Raw genomic sequence first — 27,139 nt, forward strand, 5'->3', positions numbered from 1 at the left:
ATATATTTTAATATGTTTCTCAAGAATTATGCTAGTACTATGTCTTAGTTTAGGATCACATGTGGTTCTAAGCACCATGTTATGACTACGGGGTAGTATCAGGTTATGGCATATTCTTCAACAACTTTGCTTTGAGAATTATGCAAACCCCATGGCACTTTAGATATTTACATTTTCACTAGGTTCTTATTTTTTTCACATTTCTTTCCAAATGCCACCATGGATTTCGTGCAAGAGATGCATATCCTCACCCATTATTGTTACTCAATATAATGACTCTCCAGAACACTTTTGATATTTTTGCTTGTTTTTCCTATTATATCTTTCCCATTGATACCCCAAAAATTTGTTACTTACTGAGATTGACATTTCAGTTATTGGGTATTTGGTTTTTAGATCCAATTCCCTGTTTAAAAGTCTTCGCTTGTTCCAAATAGCCACCGAGTAAAAAATATAGTAAAATAATCTCAAATTCAAATTCTAGCTCAATCAGAAACTCTAAAATATTAATATTAGGCTAGGTAGACCTTTGGTTTGGGTCCCGATGCACCCGAGCTTATTTTGACCTATTGGTCAGAAAGTTGAAAAATTGGAAATATGAGTGTGGGATCTATATTTGGTTGAAAGGACCTCAAATGAAAACTATGTCTTTTCTATTGTATCCAAAATGTCAAATTTGATATGGTTACATAGTTTATTTGCATATATCAGATTATGAATGAATCCCCAGGCCTTGGTGGAGGCTTGGAAAGTTTTCAAAGTTTCAATTGATAACTGGTGCCTTTGCAATAAGACCTCTTATGTGGCCATCACACCAATGTGTGAAGAGAGGGTAGTGTGATCACACCAAGGATTTTGGCAATTTACACACCTAATTTTTATGCCAGGGTATGCATCTTCACATCGGTATATGCAATTGCAACACCTGATTATTTGGAAGGGGTATAAATAAGCCCTTTATGTCATGAACTGGATCATTTTTCACCTATATCTTGTGAGAAAAAACCTTAAAGCGTGGGATATATCCAAATTGATACTTGTGGGTGACTCAGGATCTTGATTAACATTGATTTTTGTAATTATCTTCTGAATTGAGCTAAGATTTCAACCTTTTCTTGGTGGAGTTTAGTGATTGCTTGACCCCAAAACCCCAATATCTTGATAGCTTGATTTAAGCCCAAAGTTAGCTTGGTTTTCACCCATTTTAAGGGTTATGAATCCTTGAGCATGCATAAATGTTGGGTCGGTCTTAAAAATAAGTTTTTCATAAGTGGGATCCACGTGGGGATTTGGGGTCTGATTTTTGGATGCGAAGCTCAATGGTGCAATATGGGTATAATTATTCTTGTATTGCTGAGTATATTATGATTTTGATAGCATTACAACATTTTTAGATCGTGAAGTAAAGACAGATATTTGTTAAATGATTTAAGAATTTGTGATTTGTCTTTTAGGTAGTCTTCTGTCTACTATTCATCATAAGTTGGTGCATGTTATATATTGAATGTTAATGTGAATGTTAATATTGACTATGGTTAGAATTAACTAATCATTATTATTGAAGTTCGAGGATTAGATGAGGGTTTTGACCCATAAGGTGAAATTTTGATTACACTTTTAAAATCTTATTGCCTTCTTCCTAGATTGAGCTAATTCATAAAATAGATATGATATAATGCTAGGTTTGGGATGTGTTTTAAGAATTGAGAGCGTAGTTAGTATGATTAACCTTATTTGTAGCATTCTAGTGATTTGAAAAACGTAATTTAGGTGAAGTTTACTTAATTTCTCATGTTTCTAGGTGGAATTCCTATCGTAGTATTGATTATGCATTATTTACCATCTAGAAGTCAATATAGACACTTTTTCCTATTTCAGGGTAGAATTTGACTAAATATGGAAATTCAAGGATTAGAACTGGATTCTTCCGGCCAACCATAGGCAAAAATTTATGTTAGCTCATGTTGACATCTTGGGGGATGTTAAGCATAGTTGAGTCTATAAGCCTTTACTATAAGTTTACTTCGTGAATTGGTGAGTCATGATGATATTTCCCAAGAGAATGATTAATTTATCATAGATATGATATAGTCATAGATGTGATATTTGGCATATAGAGATGATATTCAACATAGTCATGATTATGACCTAAAGTTGTGAGATACCGTATGGATGTGATAAGCCTCCTAGATAAGATTTATGGCCTAGTGTTATATTATGTCTCCTAGATGTGAGATGATCTTATTGATATATTGTGCCTCCTAGATGTCAGATGACTTATCAATATATTGTGCCTCATAGGCGTAAGATGCCTCCTAGATATGAGATGCTTATTTATGTTATGCCTCATAGATATGAGATGCCTTCTAGATGTGAGATAATTTTAAATATGCTTTATGTCTTATAGATATGTTATGCCTTGTGGTTATGCTATGGATTATTGATGCAAGATGGCTTACAAATATGATTATTCATAAGAGTTCTAGACATATATGTGGGCCTAAGGCTTATATTATTATGTTGTAATTATTTCAAATGCATTATTAGGCCAAAGGCTATGTTATGATATCGGTTGGACATTGTCACGACCCGAGGCTACCCCCTAGTCGTAACATGGTGCTTGAAACCCCAAGTGATCCCAAGCCAACCCATGAACTGACATTGCTTGACCAACTAATTTTATATGTATTAAATAGCTAGCTCTATTGTGCAAAAACATAAGCATAATAAAATCTGAATAAGTATGTAACTAATAATGTTTACAATCTGATAAATTCAAAAAGAGAAACCGAAATTACATGACTGACTCTGACTGATGTCTATGAAGACGCTACTATATTGACTATAGATAGCTGGAAAATGCAATAAATATGAATAATAATAAAAAAATTTACATGATCAACATTTGACCGGAGTCCCCGAAATAAGAGAACTCATCACTAGTTGGCTGGAAACTACAACTGTCTGATCATGATGTGTGGTGTACAACTGGTACCTATATTATAAAATAATGTATCCGCACAGACGTTTATGTGGATCAGTAATTTTGGAATGTACTGAGTAAGTGGGGGTGAATGCAATAATTAAAATGAGTTCACATATAATCTTAAACATGCATGTTAAGTGTAAGTAAACTTACCAAAGGACTTAAATATGCTGAAAGCTGATATATCATAAAACATGATTAACTAACAAAATCTAATAAGTTGCTGAATCACTGCACTTAGTTTCATAAAAACTATACTTTTATAATATAAGTATAAGTGAATCTTGAAGAAAGTAAAACATGGATACTGTATGAATACGGTATCTAAAACTACGTGATGAAAACTGACATAACTCGAGCATCTGAATATACGAATATACTGAGCACAAATGCATAAAGATACAAAACCAAACTTAACATATACTAAACTAATCTAATTAACTAAATGACTGATAGTGGAATACTGAACAACTGATGTTCGAATACTTAAAAACTGGTATTAGGATACTGATTAACTGGTATATGTAATTGATTAACTAATAATTGTATACTAATTAACTGATAACTGAATACTAATTAACTAACAACTGAATATTGGTCATGTAAAATTGAATTGTACATAGTCTAAATAACTGGACCAAAACCATGGGGTACTTTGCATATAAGATAAGGACTAACTGAACAACATGAGATAACTAAACATAAATGCATGAAAACTGTAATATCTGAGAATGCAAGGATAATGCATTTCTGTTATGTCACTGAGACAATCTGAAATTTTGAAAGAATAAAATCTGTATAACTGAATGCCTGAAAGACTGTACACTTAGTCAAGAAAACCTAAACTGAAAATACATTGAATATTGACTGAAACTCTGGGAGCTATAATGTAACTGACATAAACCATGTGAACTATCATATAGTCCAACGTCTAAACTATATTGAGGAAGGTTGTTCTATCCTTGCCATTGGAGTAGAACCTGAACTTTAGTGATTACTAAAATGATGTCCCGAAGGATGAGGTTGTCATTCCTAACTGATGGGGGACCCTCAATATCTACGTTGGTGCTGTAGGTCAGGAACTTAGGGACTAATATGAATGTATCATGCCGAATAGATGGAGGAGATGCCATCCCTACGTTCACTTGGTGCTAAATCCTACTCCCAACTGAAAGACACTGAAATACTAACTAGTGCATGCACTAATAACTGATAAGCTCAGGACATAGTATTCTAAAAACTAACGTGCATGCATAATTTGAAGTAACCATGAAAAGTAAAACTGGTGAGTTCATTATAAAATGATTATCTGTATATGGGGATTAAATCATGATTCTGACTTACTTGTTACTTGAAAACAAAAATATATAAAAACACATAGGTATCCAGTGTTCATAACTGTAGTGCCCAAAATCTGTTACCCAAAAAGCTACATGGTTCTTATAACCTCGAAGGACCACAAGCTAACCCATGACTGATATCTGTACCTGTACACTGCATAATATGACATAATAATTCAGAAACATGCACTGAAAGGCCATAAGGTTCAATACTAAACATGATCTGAATTATATTACATTTGTGTGGGGTAATATAATACCAAAAATAAAACTGAACATACTGAAGTCTGAAACATAATAGTCTAGAAATCCTCTAACTGACTGAACTATCTGAGTAAGGAGTTGATGGGACATGTCCCAAACTAACTCCAACTAATAAAATAATTAATGAGATAATATAGAAATAATTATATCCTTCAAGGATGAGGACCCACTGCTAACTTTGACTACTGATATTTGGAATCTACTGATGCTCTGGAGCTCATGTCTCAGAACCTATGGTATAAGACAGCATAGCGCAAATGTATCAATACTTTGAATGTACTGGTATACATATGAGGTAGGCTTAATGCATGGGGTTCATATGAATGAACAATACTAGCTAACTGACTAATATGAATGTGAGAATACATGCATACATAGTAACTATATCTAAAATCGTGATAACATGAGTATGCTGATGACTAAAATGACTAAGGACTGAATATTGATAACTGAAAACATGAGTGACTGTATCTGACAGTCCTGAATCTGGTGGAACTAGCTAAGTTTCATACTGTATCTAACAGTCCTGAATATTGAAGAACTATCTGAGCTTTTTTACTGAGACTGATATTGAGACTGTGGGAGGTAGTCATCTAACCGACATGCCCTAAATGACACATTATAGCTAAATTGGGTTTCAATTTGTTCCCTGATTGGAAGGGTGTCAATCTTGCACCACTGGTAAGGACAACATGTGAGTGACCCTAATATAATAGGTAACTCTAATGAGAACGGTGGGAACCCTTATATAACATGTTAAGACACCTCATCTACCCTCATATAGCAAGCTAGGATATCTTAACCTATGCTGGCTACATAGTTCTAAACATAAAGATTGCTTCTAAGAATCACACCCTCACATAATAGGTGATTTCCCACCCTTAAGTTCACTCGGTTCTAATTTCTACTCCCATCTGAATAGACACTGAACATGATTTATAAAATTGAACATGGACTGAGTTACTGACTTTCATTGACTGACGAAATGCTACTGACATCTGACAATTGATTGAGTTTATGAGATCATGGATATTTCTTGAGTCATAAGACTGTCTGAAGTCTAAGGATCATACATTGGCTGAGAGTTTCATGGAAAAATGGCATGGCACTAGGCACACATCTAATATTTTGGGTACAAGTACCCCCAGGACTCGATGAAAGGAAACTGACCAAGAATAACTTACTTGAACATATAACTAACATAATAATCCATAATACATTTATAGAAGCATTCCATAAAAACATGTGATAGGCATAACTTGTACATACAAGGGGATTTCATGGTATCATGCTAGTTAGGCACTTTTTCTTTATCTAGGAATTTAATCAAACATATTGGAGGCATGGTACATATAAACATCATTGTAAAATAATTAAACATCTTGGTTCAACTCTAATTTTATCATTCAAGGGTTTAGTCATAGGTTTGCATGAATATATATCTATAATAATTTAACCCACATAGAATTTATCACCCAACTGGAGTAGAATTTAATATCTCATTATCCACATGAACAAGAGTAGCCCAATCATGAAATTCATAAGCAAATCCACAAACTTAAACTTTGCAAAGAGATTCTTGGGCTTTATGGACGGAAGGAGTCCATGATTGAACACTATGAATACCTTAGTTCATAAATACATGAAGATTGACGGAGGAAATTCTTGATTCTGATTCTTCTATGAAAAGCCCTAGGTTGTTCTTGAGAGGTTTTTGAGAGAAGAGAGTGTATTTTGGGTCAAAAGTGGCTGAATCACGAGTTATTGGCTTTAAATAAGGGTAGGAAATTTACCCTTTTAACCTTTGGATGCATCTTTTAAAATTGTAAAAATTTCCCAAACTGGACCTTTAGCGCGACGAGGCGCTATCATGCCATGTCACTAGATTTTGACAATTGGGAAACTGAGGAATGAACGACACAGGGTTATTATGTTGCCACTTCCTTTGTGACCTAGAACTTTGGCACGATGCGGGGGAAATCATGCTTAGACACTGGAAAACGAACAATTCTGACTTTGGACCCTGGCGCGAGCGCCTTAATCATGGAACCCTACTGGAATTTTCCAAATTCCATTTCCTCTTGTGGTACAGAGCACAACTAACTAATATGGTGCTATTTTACTATGTGAACTTGAAATAGTCATAACTTCTAACTCGGTTATCGGATTTGGGTAAATATTATATTAATGGAAAGCTTGTTGAATTTCCCACATGACAAAAAATGAAAATCTTCAAAACTCCTAATGGAATAACCATCATTCAATTTAGAAGCTAATAATAGACATTCTTTAGATGAAGTTAGCTAAGAAAAAGTATGGGGTATTACAATATCTACCCTTTGAGAACATTCACCCTTGAATTAGACTGACTGAGAGGGGAGAAAAGACAACGGATGTACATATTGAACATGAATAATTGGAACATGATCTCATGACTGACATGACTGACAAGCTGAACATATAATACTGAACATGCATATCTAATGCATGTGTAACAGATTATAGAATGTATGACTGAGTGTTCTGAAGAACTAAGTTTCTCAAAATCAGAATGCATGTATGATGCATAATTACATAGTTGAACTGATACATGAGTGCATGACTGAATGTGCAATGGTACTTGATACCAAGTTTATAATGGGAACATGAGCATGAAACTGTATACCAAGTTTGTGATGAACACTTGAACATGAAACTGAGTAAGATTAAGGAGAACTGTTACCTTGAGCTTGATTTGAGTTGGCGAAGAAGGGGTGAGGATACTTGGTACGCATGTATGCCTCTGCTTCCCAAGTATCTCCCTCGACAGACTAATTTTACCAAAGAACCTTAACTAGAGGGACTTCTTTGTTCCTTAATCTACAAGTTTGATAGTCTAAGATTTCGACTGGAATATCTTCATAAGAGAGAGTGTTCTAAACATCAATTCTCTGAATAAGGACTACAACTGATGGGTCACCTATGCACTTGTTGAGCAAAAAGACATGAAAGATTGGATGAACTGAGGCTAGATCTAAAGGCAATTCCAGCTCATATTCTACCTTGCCAAAGCGACTGAGAATCTTGAAGGGACCAATATATTAGGGACTGAGCTTTCCCTTCTTTTTGAATCTCTTCACTCCTTTCATGGGAGAGATAATTAGATAGGCATGATCATCACTCTCAAACTTGAGATCTTTTCTACGAATATGTGCATAGGACTTCTGTCAGATTTTAGCAGCTCATAGTCTTTCTCTAATCAACTAGACTTTTTCTAAGGTATCGAATACTAAGTCAGGACCTATGACTAAGGCCTTACTAACTTCGAAACAACCAATTGGAGATCTATATCTCCTACTGTAGAAAGTTTTGAATGGAGCCATATAAATACTGGAATGATTGCTCTTGCTGTATGCAAACTCAATCAAAGGCAAGTGGTTATCCCAACTACCCTTGAAATAAATTACATAAGCCCATAGCATATCTTTTAAAGTCTGAATGGTCCTTTCTACTTGACCATCTGTCTGAGGATGAAAGGATGTACTAAGATAAACTTAGGTACCAAGATCCTTTTGGGATGCTTTACAGAAATAAAAGGTGAACTAGGTACCTCTGTCTGAGATAATGGACAATGAAATACCGTGCAATCTGACCAACTCCTTGATGTAGAGTTTAGCGTAATCCTCGGCTGAATAAGATGTATAAACTGGAAGAAATAAGCTGATTTGGTCATTCTATCTACAATGACCTAGAATGAATAATGCTGATCACGAGTTCGAGGCAAAACCATCACAAAGTACATGTTCACAACTTCCCACTTCCAAGTAGGAATACTGAACTCCTGGATGGACCCACTAAGCTTCTGATGCTCTATGTTAACCTGCTGATATGTAGATAACTCAGCCACAAACTATGCAATGTCTCTATTTATCCTACTCTACCAATAGATTTCCCATAAGTCATGGTATGTCTTTGTGGCCCCTGGATGAATGCGCTTCTACAAGAATTTGATTCCTTAAGTCATCTACAGCTGGAACACAAAGACAATCCTAACAACGAAGGACACCATATACTCCTTGTGAGAAAACCTCTACTTTCTAATCCTGGATTGACTTTTTCAACTTGACAAGGCTGGGATCTATATCTTGCTTTTCTTTCACCTTAGAAACTAGAGATGATTCTGAACTCTGTAAACCCATATATCACCCTATTTTATATCGACTAAGCGAATGCCTAGTCTGGAAAGCTGATGGACTTCATGAGCTAACTTCTTCTTACTATCCTCAACATGAGAAACACTACCCATGGATAGTCTATTGAGAGTGTCAGCCACTACGTTGGCCTTTCTCGGATGATAAAGGACACTCATGTCATAATATTTCAAGAGCTCTAACCTCCTTCTCTAACGAATATTGAGATATTTCTGAGAAAAGACATACTGAAGGCTTTTATGATTAGTGAACACATCTACATGAACAATGTATAGATAATGCCTCTAAATCTTCAAGGCAAAGACTACGGCTGCTAACTTAAGATCATGAGTAGGTTAATTCCTCTCATGAGGCTTAAGCTGTCTGGAGCCATAGGCTATGACCTTACCATGCTGCATGAGAAAACAACCCAAAACTACTCTACATGCATCACAATACACTACAAAACCATCTGCACCATCCGGAAGAGCTAATACTGGAGCTGAGGTAAGTTGAGTCTTCAATTCCTAAAAACTATTCTCGCAAGGATCTGACACTAAAACTTGACTTTCTTCTACGTCAATCTAGACATAGGGGATGAAATAGAAGAAAATCCATTAACAAGCCATCTGTAATAGCCAGCCAAACCCCAGAAACTCCTGATATCTGATGGAGAGACAGGGCGAGACCAGTTTCTTACTGCTTTGGTCTTTTGAGGATCCATTCTAATGCCATCACCAAAAATGATATGACCAAGGAATACTACTGACCTTAGCCAAAATTTGCACTTACTGAATTTGGTGAATAGCTGATGAACTCTGAGAGTCTAAAGTACTATTCTAAGATAGTCTGCATGATCACGCTCACTAAGGGAATAGAAAAGAGTATCATCTATGAATACTATGGTGAACATGTCCAAGTACTGCTTGAACAGACAGTTCATCAAGTCTATAAAAGCTACTGGGGTATTGGTAAGATCAAAGGACATAACTAAGAATTCAAAATGACCATACCAAGTATGAAAAGCTATTTTTGGAATGTCACATTCTCTAACTCTGAGCTGATGATAGTCGGATCTGAGGTCTATCTTAGAGAAATAACTGGCACCCTTAAGTTGATCAAACAAGTCATTGATTTTAGGAAGAGAATACTTGTTCTTGATCGTGACCTTATTGAGTTTACGCAGTCTACAGACATCCTAAGAGAACCATCATTCTGAATATGAATAATACTAAAGCACCCCATGAGGAAACTCTAGGCCTGATGAATCCCTTATCTAAGAAATCCTTTAATTTTTTTTCCAGCTATTTGAGTTATGTTGGTGCCATTCTGTATGGCGGAATCAATATATGGTGAGTATTTGGAAGAAGATCAATGCTGAAGTCTATTTCCCTTTCAGGAGAAATTATTGGAAGATCTTTGAGAAAGACATTTGAATCTTCATCTATAACTGGAACTAATTCAACGCTTGGAGTTTTGGAACTAGTGTCCTTAACTCAAACAAGATGATAGATACATCCCTTTAGATATCATTTTTTGTGCCCGAAGGTAGGAAATAAGATGACCTCTAAATGCTAAAGTACTACCCTTCTACTCAAGGATGGGTTTATTTAGGAACTAAAACTGGACTATTTTGTTTTTGCAGTCGACTGTGGCATAGCAGGAGTGAAGTCAATCCATGCTGAGAATAACATCAAAATCTATCATATCTGATTTGACTAAGTCTATTGAAGTGACTTTATGAGATATCATAATCGGGTAGTTCTTGTATACTCACTCGGATATGATTATTTTACCTACTGGGGTAGAGACTGAAAAGGGCTCTACTGGAATTTTGGGACTAACTCCAAATTCAACTGCTATATAAAGAGTGACAAAAGACAAAGAAACTCCTAGACCTAGCAAAGCATAAACATGCACATGAAAGATCTGCAACGTACCGGTAACCACATCAGGAGAATTTTCCTGATCTTGTCAAGACTGAAGTGCATAGAGATGATTTGTGCATTGCCCACTAGTAGCACTGGAGGTGGCACCCTGTTGATTTGGGCGACAGGACTGAGCTGAGGAGCGATTTTGTTGATCTTGATGACTTGGCTGAGGATAGTCTCTAATTCTATGGTTTGGCTTGCCACATACAAAGAAAATACCACTGCCAGCTCTGCAAATACCTTGATGGTGCTTGCCACAAGTTTGGCAAAGAGGATAGGTGCGGGCACTTATAACACTGCCTTGGGACTTATAGCCTAGCGCTCTATCTTTGTTACTCTCTTTGAACTTAGGAATTGGAGCACTGGCTGAAGAAGGAGATGGAACCGATGACTTAGGATGAAACTGAGAACGGTTTCCTATTCCTAACTTAGGCTGAGCAAAGTTGAAAATACCTATCTTCACTTTCTTATTCTGCTTCTTCCTTATCTTAATATTCTGCTCCTCTATCTACTAATTATGAGTCATGAGCCTGGCTATAGTTATTTTACTATTTAACATGTCGGACCTACACTCATTAACCATAGTATCATTCACCCCTAAAATGAACTTGCTCATCCTTTCCCTGCTATCGGCAACAACATGAGGGGCATATCTGGCTAATTTAGTAAATTTAAGAGAATACTCTTTCACTGTCTATTACCTTGCCTGAGGTTGATGAATTCTAACACCTTAGCTTCTTTAAGCTCTAGGGGGAAAGAATCTATCAAGGAAAGCAGGCGCAAACTCCTCCCACTAAACTGACCCTGCATTATCTACCCTTTCTGACTTTTACTACTTGAACCAAGTATGAGCAACATCCTACAACTGATATTTATCTAGCTCAACACTTTCAATAGTAGTCACCCCCATGATGTCTGTCACCTTCTGCATCTGATCTAGGAATTCTTAAGGGTCCTCATCTATCTTAGAGACGAGAAAGGATGGAGGATTCATTTGGGTGAAATCCCAAATCCTGACTGCAGCTAAATTGGCCACTGGATTAGAAAAAATGGTAGCTGGTCATTCCTTTTGAGCAGCAACTGAGTTAGCAAGAGTAGTGAATGCAGCTCGAAACTCTGCATGAGAAATATGTTTACCCAAAGGTTCTTCAAGCTGAGGGGTTGGCTGATTCTCGTTTCTTCTTTTAGGAGGCATATTCTGTAGAAGAAAGGGAGAAACAGATTAGACTGAGAGATTGACTTGATATTATACTCACTGGCACGGCATGAATACTGAAAGAGGGGAAACTATTCCTAAAACACCTTAAAGCCTCTTGTACATAAATGTGGTGCACAACACACCTAGGTACAAGACTCTACTAGATGTGGCTTTCAGACTTCATATGAATCTATTGAACCTTAGGCTCCAATACCAAGTTTATAACCCCCCAAATCTGGTACTCGATACGCTACATAGTGCTCATGACCCCAAAGGACCACAAACTAATCCATGACTGATATCTGTACCTGTACACTGCATAATATGACATAATAATGTGGAAACATGCACTAAAAGGCTATAAGGTTCAATACTGAAAATAATCTGAATGATATACCATCTGTGTAGGGTAATAGAATACCCAAAACAAAATTGAACATACTGAAGTCTGAAACATAATAGTCTAGAAAACCTCTAACTGACTGAACTATTTGAGTAAGGAGTTAATGAGATATATTCCCAACTAACTCCAACTAATAGACTAATTAATGAGATAATAGAGAAATAGTCATGTCCTCAAAGGATGAGGACTCACTGCTAACTCTGACTGCTGATATTTGGAATCTATTGATGCTCTAGAGCTCATGTCTCTGAAGCTCTGGTATAAGACACCATAGAGCAAATGTGTTAGTACTTTGAATGTACTGGTATGCATGTGAGGTAGGCTGAAGGCATGGGGTTCATATGCATGAACAATACTGGCTAACTAACTAAAATAAATATGAGAATAGATGCATGCATACATAGTAACTATATCTGAAATTATGATAATATGAGTATGTTGATGACTAACATGACTAATGAATGAATTATGATAACTGATAACATGAGTGACTGTATTTGATAGCCTTGAATTAATGGAAATAGTTGAATTCCATACTATATCAGAGTTGACTATATCTGACAGTCCTTAATTCTGAAGAACTATCCGAGTTCTTTTACTGAGACTGATAATGAGACTGTGGGAGGTAGTTATCTAACCAACATGCCCCAAATGAGAATGGTGGAAACCCTCATATAGAAAGTAATTATCTGTGACCTGATTGGAAGGGTGTCCATACTGCGCCATTGGTAAGGACAACATGTGAGTGAACCTAATATAACAGGTAACTCTTATGAAAATAGTGAAAATCCTCATATAGCAGGTTAAGCCACCTCATCTACCCTCATATAGCAGGCTATGATGTCTCAACATATACTGGCTACATAGTTCTGTAATGCAAGGATTGCTTCTAAGCATCACACCATTATATAATAGGTGAGTTCCTACCCTTGAGCTGGCTCGGTGCTAATTTCTACTCCCATCTGAATAGACACTAAACATTATTTCTTGAACTGAACATGGACTGAGATACTGACTTTCAATGACTGACGGAATACTTCTGATATCTAACAACTGATTGAGTTCATGAGATCATGGAGATTTCCTAAATCATAAGACTATCTGAAGTTTAAGAATCATAGTGCGACTTAAAGTATCATGGAAACATGACATGGCTCTAGGCACACAACTAATATTTTGGGTGCAAGTAACCCCAGAACTCGATGGAAGAAAACTAACCAAGCATAGATTACTTGAATATATAACTAACATCATAATCCATAATACATTTATAGAAGCATTCCATCAGAACATATGATAGGCATAACTGTACATACATGGGGATTTCATTGTATCATGCTAGTTAGACACTTTTCCATCATCTAGGCCTTTAATCAAACATATTATAGGCATGATACATGTAAACATCATTGTATAATAATTAAACATCATGGTTCAATTCTAATTTCATCATTAAAGGCTTTAGTCATAGGTTTGCAGGAATCTATATCTATAATAATTTAACGCAAATAGAATTTACCACCTAACATGGAGTATAATTCGATTTCTCATTATGCACATGCACAAAAGTTGCCCAATAATAAAATTCATAAGGAAATCCGAGTCGTTCTTAAGAGGTTTATGAGAGAAGAGAGTGTATTTTGGGTCAAAAGTGGTTGAATCACCTGTTATTGGTTTTAAATAGGGGTAGGAAATTGACCCTATTAATCCTTGGATGCATCTTTTAAAATTGTAAAAATTTCCCGAACTGGACCTTTAGTGCGACATGGCACTATCGCTCTGTGTCACTGGATTTTGACAATTGGGAAACTGAGGGATGGCGCGATGCGGGGTTATCGCACTGCCACTTTCTTTGTGACCTGGAACTTTGGCACAACACGGGGGAATCGCACTGAGACACTGGAAAATAGATAATTCTGAATTTGGGCCCTAGCGCAACGTGCCATAATCGTGGACCCCTACTAGAATTTGCCAAATGCTATTTGCTCATGTGGTGCAGTGCACCACTGACTAATATGGCTTTTTTTACGATGGGAACTTGAAATAATCATAACTTCTGACCCGGTTATCGGATTTGGGCGAATCTTAGATGGATAGAAAGCTTATTGAATTTTCCATATGACAAAGAAAGAAAATCTTGAAAATTCCTCATGGAGTAACCATCATTCAATTTAAAAGATAATACTCGACATTCTTGAGATGAAATTTGCTAGGAAAAAGTACGGGGTATTACAATAACCTGCCAACACTGAATAACCATAAAGCACAATATCGACATTTAAACTGAAGTATGAAAATCATGGTTCAAAGATAAAAACATGGACATTTCATCAAACATGTAAGAATCATAAGCTTATACATGAGAATATCTTAAATATGAGGGAAACAATAGGATTTCATGGCGAGAATCATAACTTGGGGATTTATCCTGAATCAACAAAACATGACATGGGAATTATAATACTTAAAACATAATATGACTCATTCCACTTGAAAGCACTTATAATCATAACTTGAAACTGAATTAATAAGAGATTAATGGAGATAGTTCAACTTAAACATATAAAACACATAATTTAAAACCAAAAAGGGTTCTTGGACTCCGTGGGAGAAAAGGGACCTATGGATGAACTCTCACATACCTTAATCGATGATTTCTTGAAGATTTCTAGAGGTTTTTTTCAACTTGAAGATTGAATTCAATTTCTTGCTAAAGGGTTAGGGTTTATTCTTGGGGAAAGAGAGGGATTTTCTTGAAAGAATTTGTTAGAAAAAAGACCAATAATGCTCCTTGGGAGCCCTAATTTGCGTTTATGGATGAGTTGGGTCATGGGAAATGGCCTAAATACCCCTTTGTCATTTAAATAAAAAGGCTGAACGTGTAGGACCTAGGCAACGCAGGCTCTAGACAAGAGTACTAGCTCGGGCGACGCGAGTGTTATCTTACCAAACTAGCCCAGGTAACGCAGGACTTATCTCGTCATACTAGTCTAGGGGTTACGGGCTTATACAGATGGCCTCACAGGTTTGCTTCTCCAAATATACCTCTATGCTCGTTTGAAAATTTAAAAACTAACACGGCATGTACTTTTGAACTACCTAAACATGAATTAACTTAAAAACTTATATTTTGATTTTGGGAATGTCAATTTAAAAATCCATAAAGTCTAGGGATTTTGAAATTAACTAAGTCATAAACATTTAGTGAAATGTTCAAGTCTTGGACCCTTAAACATGCAATTGAGAGTTGAATTGAACTAAGACTTTATGGGGTAATAAAAATATTTCATCTTGAGAACATTCATCCTAGAATGAGACTGGTTAGTTGAGAACACTGGGGAAACTAAAATCATATACTAAACATGCATGACTGAAAACATACTTACATAACTGAGTCTAAAACATGATACATGAACTGAACTAATTTCGTGAATACATGTAATGACATGAGAATGGTTATAAGGCTGAGATAGAAATGACAGAGTCAACTTATAAGTAACCATCACCTCAAATTGGATCTGGTTTCATAAAGAAAAGAGGAGAGGTTTAGGACATGTAAACTCGGGGTATTACAACATCTCCCCCTTGGGATATTTCATCCTCTGAATGATATTGACATGGTTGAAATACTGAGAAAAGACTGAGATGATGCATGAGACACTTATAAATTGAATTATGACTAAATATATGGAATCTAATACTAATGAATGATGCATGAACTGAGCTGAATTTATAAATTTCATGGATGCAAAAAATTTACCTCTTGGAATATCCATATTCATGAGGCTTTGGATAGTATGACTAAATTGAAAGATTGAAAACCACAGGAACTTGTTTGTCTGAATACTAAACTGAATTGATGTCTATACATACTAACTCATACTAAAAGCTTATACTCAACAGAAGTATTTCTTCAATGTTCTTTCTAAAAGTTCTAATAACATCAGGGACCAAAAGAATCTTGGGCATGATCTAAATTAGAAATCTGAATAAGGAATCACAACATGGCTATAATTCTGTAACATAGGACATAGGCCTATTAAACATAATCTAGGATAGAATTGTTATGTGTTAGACCATGCAACTTCTACTTTCAAGCTGAGACACACTCCTCAAATACATAAAATTTTCACATGGGCACTGGTGACTATTTACTAAAGTCTGAGCTGAACTGAATTCTCTCACTGTGTTCAAGCCTACTCGAATCTATAAACTGCACACATAAAAATGTAATACTAGTCTAAAATATGAATTCAATACCCCGTATGTTTCATGAATTCTTATCTCATGAATAACTCTTTTTACCATTTTAACAACTACATTCATTCTCTCACTGGGAATTCACTAACATATAATGCATTTATCTAGATAGTATAAATATGACATTCAATTCTATCTTCATCACAACATATGAACTTCTAAGAAAACACCCATAAAAGCATCTTTCTCGTATTCTCTAAACCTCTATCGTTAACAACTACCTTAAGAAAACACATATAGAGTTCTCGACTAACCATGAACTATACCAAAAGCTTTGCCTTGATCTTACTTCACATTTATAGCCTTAGCTAAACTAAGCATACAATAATCTTTCCTTAACAAAAAACATTTACTCCCCTCCATATAACTAATTACTCATCTCTACCATTATTTCATAAGGAGAGCTTACTAAAATTTTAAAACATTAAGACCACAAACACGAAAGGATACTATGCATAACTTTGACACTTAACTGAGGCCTGGGTGTATTCATCAAAGAGATCTAATATGAAAACATACATAACAAAATTTTAATTTCACTAGTCATTAATAGTATAGAATGAGTTATGAGGATTGTGCATATTGTATTGCATGAGCACATGAGTCATGAGTTGCATGACTTGTGTTTAGAGTTCATGACTTTAGGGAATATAATTCATACTGCTGAGCAAACTGGAACATCTTATACTAGGAACTGGAAGCGTACACGATTCTCTATGATGTGCATGAATATGAACTATGATAATAGAGCTGACATGTAAGGCATGAGTAGATGTCATAATGAAGGAAATACAACACTGCGCGCTGGAAAAATAATGGGTCGGGCATCTTTCTCCCTTACTAATATTCTACAATACACTAGCATTACTACTAGAATTTGAGAGCCTGACTTGATTACTTATTCTATCAACTCCCACTTCGCTTCAAGCCATCATTCAGAGTCTACAAGACCCTTCTATATGCTAACTAAAGTGCAACCACTTTACTCTAGAGTCAGGGGTAATACATAGAAATGATAAACTCACCCTGAAAGACTACACTTGAAAGATTAAAATTTGTTGCTTGTACTTCCTTTTGATATACAACTGTTAACTTTCTATAGCCCATAACTTAGCTGGTAAGAAAATTGCATACTATATTACTAGCTTCATTCACTCTTATCAACTCAAGGGTACTATCTAAGCATACCCTCACTATCATACTTAACTTAAATTTTTGCATACACTGTTTCAAGCCTACTAATTCACCTTTCATACAACTAGCCCAATGGATACATAATTTAATAAATACCATTAAATTCTATCCCCACTTTTCTTCTTCTAAACTTCTAGATTCATTTTTCTAACTCTAGATCATATGCTGTCATAGGATTCTGAGAAGGGATCTGAAAGTACATTTGACTTTGGATCAGTGCACAATTTTCATGAATATGAATAAAACACTTCATGCTTTGTAACATAAAGGAACTGATGGGATAATTTTAAACTTGCATATAATCCCATAACTATTTGTAGGGACTATTTGAGAAAACTCTATCTGTAAGGACTTAAGCTTGGATATTTTTTCCCCTCAATAATAAGAAAAAGTTGGTATGAATGGATTAAAGTGGGAATCTGCATAATCTCCGTAGAAAACACTTCTACTGCATGATCTGAAACATGAAAGAGGGAAAATATTTTTTAAACTCCCTGTAGCCTTTCAAACAAAAGTGTAGACATCTTCATACCTTTCTGCAAGACTCTACTAGACACAGCTTCATAGACACCATTGGACATTTAAATCTAGCTCTACTACCAAGTTTGTCACGACCTGAGGCTACCCTTAGTCATAGCATGGTTCTTGAAACCATAAGTGATCCCAAGCTAACCCATGAACTGGAATACTGCTTGAGCAATTGATTTGATATGTATTAACTAGCTAGCTCTATTGTGCAAAAACATAAGAATAATGAAATCTAAATAAATATGTAACTGATAAAGTTTACAAATTGATAAATCTGAAAAAAAAACTAAAATTACATGATTGAATCTGACTGATGTTTATGAAGCCTCTACTATACTGACTATAGATAGCTGGGACATGCCTTCAACTACCACTAATCAATACATATGAATAATAATAAAAAATAAAGTACATGATCAACATCTTACTAGAGTCCTCAAAATAAGAGAACTCATCACTTGTTGGCTGAAAACTTCAACAATCGAATCATGATGTGTAGGCTACAACTGGTACTAACATGATGAAGCAATGTATCTATACAGACGTATATATTGATTAGTACTTCTAAAATGTACTGAGTAAGTGGGGGTGAATACAATAAGTAAAACTGAGTTCATGTATAAACTTAAACAAGCATGCTAAGCGTAAGTAGACTCACCAAGGTGCTGAAAAAAGCTAAAAGTTGAGATATCTTATAACATTATTAACCAACAAATCTGATAAACTGGTAAATCACTACGTTTAGTTTCTTAAAAACTATACTTTTGTATTATAAGTTGAATTGAAGCTGGAAAATAATAAAACATGGATATTATATGAATATTGGGTCTAAACTACATGATCGAAACTAACATAACTCGAGGATCTAAATATACAAATATATTGAGCATGGATGAATAAACATATTAAACCAAACATAATATATACTAAGCTGATCTAATTAACTAAATGACTGATAGCTGAAAATTGAATAACTAAAGTCTAAATAATGAATAACTGGTATTTGGATACTGATTAGCTGGTATCTATATATTGATGAATTGATAATTATATATTGATTAAATAATAACTGAATACTGATTAACCAATAATTAAATATTAGTCATGGAAAACTGAACTGGACTTAGTCTGAATAACTGAACTGAAACCATGAGGTACTTTGCATATAAGATAAGGACTAACTGAACAACATGAGATAACTAAGTAGCAATGCATGAAAAATTTAATATCTAAGAATACAAGACTAAGTGCATATCTGTTATGTCACTAAGAAATCTGTAATTATGAAAGACTAAAATCTGTATAGCTGAATATTTGAAAGTTTGTACACTTAGTCAAGAAAACCTAAAATGAAAATACACTAAATATAAATTGAAATTGTGGGAGCTATCATATATTCGACATAAACCATCTGAGCTATCATGGAGTCCAATGTCTGACCTATGTTGAGAAGGTTTTCTCCATCCTTGTCATTGGAATAGAACTTGAACTGTAGTGATCACTAAATTGATGTCCAAAATGATGAGGGTGTTATGCCTAACTGATGGGCGAACCCTCAAAATCTATGGTGGAGTTGTAGGTCTTGAACTTTAGGACTGCTACTAACGACTCATGCCTAACTAAGAGGGGAGACACCATTACTACGTTTACTCAATGTGAAATCCTACTCCCAACTAAAAGACACTAAAATACTAATTAGTGCATGCACTGATAACTGATAAGCTCAGGTCATGGTATTCTGAGAACTGACAGTGCATGCAAAATCTGAAGTAACCATGAACATATTAACTAATGTATTTATCATAAAGTAAAACTAGTGAATTCATTATAAAAATGATAGTCTAAATATGGGAATAAAATCCTGATTCTGATTGACTTGTAGATATCGGATATTTATAACCTTCTAGCACCAAATGACTGTAAAGCATGATATCAACACTTAAAATAAAAGTACGGAAACTATGGTTCAAAGACCCAAAACATGGGAATTTCATCAAATATCTAAGAATCATAAGCTTATATACATGATAATATCTTAAACATGAGGGATATAATAGGATTTCATGGCAGGAATCATAACTTAGGGATTTTTCCTGAATCAACTGAACGTGGCATGGGAACTAAAGTATTAAAAATATGATATAACTTATTGTACTTGAAAGAACTTATCATCATAACTTGAAATTGAATTAACAAGAGATTCATGGAGATAGTTAAACTTAAATATGTAAAACTAATAATTTAAAAACAAACAGGGTTCTTGGACTCTATGGGTGAAAGGGTACCCATAGATAAACTCCCACATACATTAATAGATGATTTCTTGATGATATATGAAGGGTTTCTTAAACTTAAAGATTGAATTCTTTGATTTCTTGGGAAAAGTTTAGGGTTTATTCTTTAGGAAAGAGAGGGCTTTTCTTGATAGAATTTGTTAGAATGTACTAACAATGCTCCTTGGGATCCGTAATTCATGTTTATAGATGAGTAGGGTGATGAGATATGAACCAAATACCCCTTTGGCATATGAAAAAAAGGGCTAAATATGTAGGCACCGGGCGACATGGGCTCTAGACTGGCGGACTAGCCCTGGAAGTGCAGGCCTTATCCCAATGAACTAGCCCAAGTGATACGGGCCTTATCCGAATGGACTAGCCTAGGCGACGCTGGCTTATCCAAGTTACCTCACTAGTTTGCTTCTCCAAATGTGCCCCTACGCTCGTCTGACAGTTTCAAAACTCACCCGACATGTACTTTTGACCTCCCTAAAAAAGAATCAACTTAAAAACTAATCAGGGTCAGGAAGGTCTATTTAAAAATCAATAAAGTCTATGGATTTTGAGAGTAACTAAGTCCTCAACACTTAGTGAAATTTTCAAGCCTTGGACCCCTTAAACATGTTACTGAGAGGTGAATTGAGCTAAGATTTTTATGAGGTATTAGAAACATTGATGAAGTGTTTATCCTTTTAAAAGCTTTTATCGTAGTTTATGTCAATGTCGATGCTTATGGTTTTGTTATTCGAATACTGGTGATGGCATGCATAGATTTGGTACATTCATGGTTATTAAATCAGTAATTGATGTTATTCTAGCTAAAATAAAATCTTAGTGTTATCTTTCCTAAATAAGGGTTAAATCCCAATTTTTATCTTAAAAAAAGATTTTTTCATAATAATAACTGCCAGTCTTAATGGATAAATTATATGTAAAAGAAATTAATAATGATGTTTTAAGGATTTGATCAAGATAAATTTTGATCTATGAATTGATACTACTAGTTACTCCGATCATGAGAGATCCCAACCCTTTCTACACTTTTAAAATGATTTAGCCCAGAAGTTCACTTCGGGCCATGGGTATATGGATTTACACTCTTTTAAGCCACAACTTATCATGCACCTATTATATCTATATAAACATCTCTCTATATGGGACAATGGAAGATGCTATATTAATGATATAAATGTTTTGGTAAAACCCAATAATAGATTTTAGTACTAATGTTATATATCTACTGATAATTATGATGATACTGATTATATACCTAGCAAGGCCGAAGATAACTCTAATAATTTACTTATATTTCCAGCAAGATCGAAGGATATTATGATGATATATTAATACCTAATAAGGTATGAGGATATTATGAGTATGATATTAATACCCAGAAAGGCAAGAGGATGATTATATTGATATGCCTATGTGTACATCTACCAGTTTGAGTTTGGCTCGCCCTATGTATGGAACCTATATACCCGATAAGGTCAAACGATGTTTATAATGATGATGGTTATGATACAAGTGCAATAGCGTAGATAGACTTATGTGGGTGTTCATTGAATTCATCCAAGTGTGTTTGCAAGAGAAGTGAAATTAAGGGCCTAAACACACTAAAAATTAGCCACTACATTGCACTAGAGGGGCACCACTCACTTAAGGGGCATTTTGGACTTTTTAACTTCTATTTGTAATACACTATATAAGGAACATATTAGGGTTTCATTACTTAGTTTTTGGATATTTAATATTTTACTACACACTTGAAAACACATAAGTTCTCTCTCATTTAGGGGCTTGTCCAAGACTATGTTCAACATTTGTGTGGAATCACTTTTGTTATTTTCTTTCTTGGGTCGTTGGGTGCTAAGAGGATTGAAGTCCCTCTTGTGTCCATAGAGTGTAGGTGTTGCTACTTTCTTTATAAAAGGACTTAGTGTTCAGCAGACACTTTGGTTCTTAGTCATTATAGTAGTGTATGTCACACTATCTATCATTTACATTCTTGTCATTTTTGTAATGTTTTTGTATCTTGTATTGTAAGCCATTTGTATTGCTGATGTTCTTAACATTGTTATGTTCATCTTTTGCTTCATATATTATAATTAATCATAGTTTGCTTGCCTGGTTTTTAGTGTTAAAACACCTTGTTACCTCATCTTTTTGTTGTTGTTTGTGAATCCAAGTGTGGTCTCCACTTGGTCCACAGGTTGATGTGACTTTGGGGACTGTTTTGAGTGTGTCTTTTGTCCCTTCCTTGTTAGTTTGGAATTATTTCATATCAAATACATTTTTGATATTATTCTAACAATATTAATCTTGGGCTTGAAATTTGGAAAATTCAAAAAAAAGAAGAAGTTGGTGTTCTTGAGATTATGTTCTTGGCCAAAACTTGTATCTTTTGTTGTTGTTTTTGCCGAAAATTTGTCTCTAGATTTGGTATTCATTTTGTTTGTTTAGAGTGTTTCAATTGTTGGTTTCTTTCTCACCAACACTTAAAAGTGTCCAAATCTAAGTTGAACTTGAATTGTTGAAGTTGTTGTCGTGAACCTTGTTGTTGGCCGAATTGTTGTGGACTAGTTGTTGTTCTTGGGAGGTTGTTGTTGGTTGATCTTTTTGTGGTTGTTGTGTTCTTGAAGTTCTTCACTATATTCATCACCTTGTTGACATAAAATAGAACTTTAGATCTTAAAGGAGTGAAATACAAGGTGTAGTACTTGTTAAGTCTTGAAAGACATACAACCACCAAAGGCTTGTCAACCACATCTCACCGACTTTTCCATGTTTCAAGGAAAGAAATGCAAAGAAAAGTCAAGGTATTGAAACTTGAATTTGAAAAAGGCTCCAAAACTAGTTTGTATTTCCCTCTTAAAACAAAGTCCACCAATTTATAAATTGTAAAATCGACCAAGGGACTTGAAGTGGAATTTTTTTTTTGAGAAAACTGTAGCCAATTAGGGGGTGACACGACATCAAATTACTGTTCACTCAACATTTTTGAGTTTAAATTTTATATTTCATAGTTTATTTTACTCCTTATTAGTTTCGTTTATTGTTTCGAGCGCTAATTGATAACCTAGTGTTTTCCTACTAGCTTGTAAGTTAGTTTTTGTGTCTGTTTGTTCCTGTTAGCCTTATTTGTGTACTTTATGTCATTTTTATTCATTGATTAGTTATTCTATCATTTCCTATGATATTTGTTTGAGTTTCAAACTGAAATTTAATCCAAACAAGAGTAGATTCAATCCTCATCTCCTCACGGATTCCTTAGCCGGCTTATAACATTTGTGAATCTACGAGTAGGGTAATCAAAGTGTGTGAGTGTGGTGAGACTTTTGAACTAATTTGTTTTCTGTTTTTGTAGATTTTTTATTAGTAATTTGGCAATGGAAGGATCCACATCCCAAAACGTGGGCAATTGTACTCTTGACACTCTGAAAGCCTCTCTTGAGGCTATCACCCGAATGCTTGAAAGATTGAGTACGGAAGTTGGAACCATGAGAGTGGATTTGGGAATAATAAATGGAGAAGTGTGTACCATGAGTGGGAGGTTAGAAGGGGTATAAATCCAAAGAAGCTCACGACCATCAACTCCTCAAAACACTTCCCCTACAATCTCCCCCAAAATGTTACACCAAGTGACCAATCCACCAACACCACCGCCAAATGCTCCCCTAAACCGTGAGTATGATAGACCAACCTTACCTCCACTTCACCAAGTCTAACATGACTAATTTGGAACCCAAATTCCACCAAAATCGAGCCCTCTACTTAACCAAAGGCCTCATTTTCCAACCCAAACTCCATTAGACCAAAGTCCTTACTTTCCACCTAATCCAAATCCACTTAACCTGAACCAACCAAACTGTGTAGGGGGATACGGTAGGGAGGAGAAACTTGAGGGTTATGGAGCTTATGGTGAAGTTTACTTGAGTGAACAAGAGGGGAGAGGTAGAAAAGGTGAGTTAGTCCAAGAGGAGAGGGGTGGTTACCAAACTCGAGAGTTAGGTATCAACTCCATCAAAGTTAGTCTTCCAATATTCAAGGTAGAGAGTAATCCCGAAGCATATATTTCTTGCGAGTCATCTTGTGATAGGATATTCTAAGTGAATGATCTAACTGAAGAGAATAAGATTTGTTGTGCTATCACTTACTTTGAGGGATATGCAAACACTTGGTGGGAGTATGTAAAAAGGTTTGGTGATGTGTTGATCACTTGGTAGCAACCTCCATGGTTTAGATTGAGGTACTTTATGCATCAAAGGTACCTTCCCAAGGGATACAAATAAGAACTTCTTGCCAAATTGTATAACTTAAAGCAAGGAAACAAAAATGTCATGGCAGACTATGATGAATTTCTAAAATTAATATTGAAACATGACCATCGAGGAAAACAAGTGAACAATGACATTATATGATTCAAAGCGTGGTTAAATAGGGACATAACATATCGGATGACCCTTCATATTTTTGACGCCATTGATGGCATCTTCCAAGCAGCCTTGGAAATTGAGAGGGAGCTCTTGGCTTTAAAGTTCAAGAATACCCAACAACTTTGCTTAGATTGGCACTAATATCAAGAGCACTCATCCAATGCCAACCAAGCTGAGAATAAGGTTATCCAAACTGAAACCAAGGCTTCCAAAAGGTATCCTCCAAGAAATGAAGGTAAACTAAACTATATTTCTCATCCTAAGGGATTTCAATATTTTAAATGTCAAGGGTGGGAGCACAAGACTAGTGAATGACCAAACCAAAGGAATGTAATCTTTAAGGGGGGTAAATTCTATTACATTGGTGAGAAGGTAGGACTTGAACCAAATGAGGGTGATGAAAAAACTATAGATGGAGATCTTGAGGTCGAGGTGTAAATTAATGATGTTGGGGAAGACGTTTGGCCGATTAATGGAGAGTGTGTGGTACCTTTATATATGTAAAGGAGAGAAATGCTTAGTGACGGTTTAGAAGACGAAACCGAGAGCGAAGAGGGTGAAGAAAATAAGGACCCAATAGTCAAGGTTGTAGGGTTTTCCAACAAAGGCCCTTTGTTTCCATGGCGCATGCTTAATGATATCATGGAACCCTTGGTTAAACATCCTAACCATGGGAAGAGCCTTGAAAAGATAATTCAAAGAGGAGAGCTTGCAGATAATGATTTCTTGAATTTGTGGAAAAATTCCTCTCAAGATGGAGAGGATGATACAAGTGGAATCATATGTTCATTGGATTCGTCATAGTGTGTGTGAAAGAGAAGTGTAATTAAGTGCCTAAACACATTAAAATTCAGCCACTACATTGCACTAGAGGGGCGCCTCTAACTTATGAGGCATTTTGGACCTTTTGACTTCTATTTGTAATACCTTTAACTTATGGGGCATTTTGGACCTTTTGACTTCTATTTGTAATACACTTTAAAAGGAACATATAAGGGTTTATTTGCTTAGTTTTTGGGTATTTAAGATTGTATAACATACTTGAAAACACACAAGTTCTCTCTCATTTAGAGGCTTGGCTGAGACTAGGTTCAACATTAGTGTGGAATCACTTTTGTTGTTTGCTTGCTTGGATCGTTTGGTGCTAGGCGGATTGAAGTCCCTCTTGTGTCCTTCGTAGAGTGTAGTTGTTGCTACTATATTAATTAAGGGTCTTAGTGTTCAACCAACACTTTGGTTCTTAGTCATTATAGTAGTGTATGTCACACTATCTATCATTTACATTCTTGTCATCTTTGTAACGTTTTTGTATTTTATATTGTAAAGTGTTTGTATTGTTATTATTCTTGACATTGTTATGTTCATTTTGTGCTTCATATATTATTGTTAATCATAGTTTGCTTGGCTGGTTATTGTTGTCAAAACACCTTTTTACGTCGTCTTCTTTTTGTTGTTTATGAATCCAAGTGTGGTCTCTATCTGAACCACAGGTTGTTGTGACTTTGTGGACTATTTGTAAGAACCCGCAAATTTTCCTCATAGTATGAGCCAAAGAGCATGTCAAATAAAGTGTAATTCCGGCCCTAAAATATTAAGAAGTGACTTCCCAAGTGATCAGTGTTTAAACCATATAGAATTGTATTAAATTTGACTTTTTTTCACGTAGAGAATTGTATTATCTTTCCAATGATACCAATTTCATCCAAATCCGGTATCGGGGTTAGAAATTATGGTAGTTTTACTGAGATTCGTTGAAATTGCCCTGGTGTGACAGACGATCCGACGGACCGGCGAGTCTGTGATGGACCTTTGCTTGGCCCATCGCAACTAAAGAAATAACTCCCTTTCCTGGCCTAAGTGCGATGGCTAAAATAATGGACCGTCAAGGTTGTGATGGACCATCGCGCTAAGGCAGTGTGACCTCATCTTGGCCAACATGCAATGGATGATCCGACGGACAGTCGCTGAGACCATCGCATCGAGGCAGTGTGTTTATTTTTTGGCCAACGTGCGATGGATAGTCTGACAGTTCATCGCTTCGACCTTCGCAACTCCCGTTAAGAATTTTAAACTCATTTTAACTAGTGGCTTTTCGATCTTTCCACTCTTTTATCAATAGATATATTCTAAGAAAAGCAGATGGCTTCATTCATC

The sequence above is a fragment of the Capsicum annuum genome, chromosome 10, assembly GCF_002878395.1.
Source record: "Capsicum annuum cultivar UCD-10X-F1 chromosome 10, UCD10Xv1.1, whole genome shotgun sequence".
Classification (NCBI taxonomy): domain Eukaryota; kingdom Viridiplantae; phylum Streptophyta; class Magnoliopsida; order Solanales; family Solanaceae; genus Capsicum; species Capsicum annuum.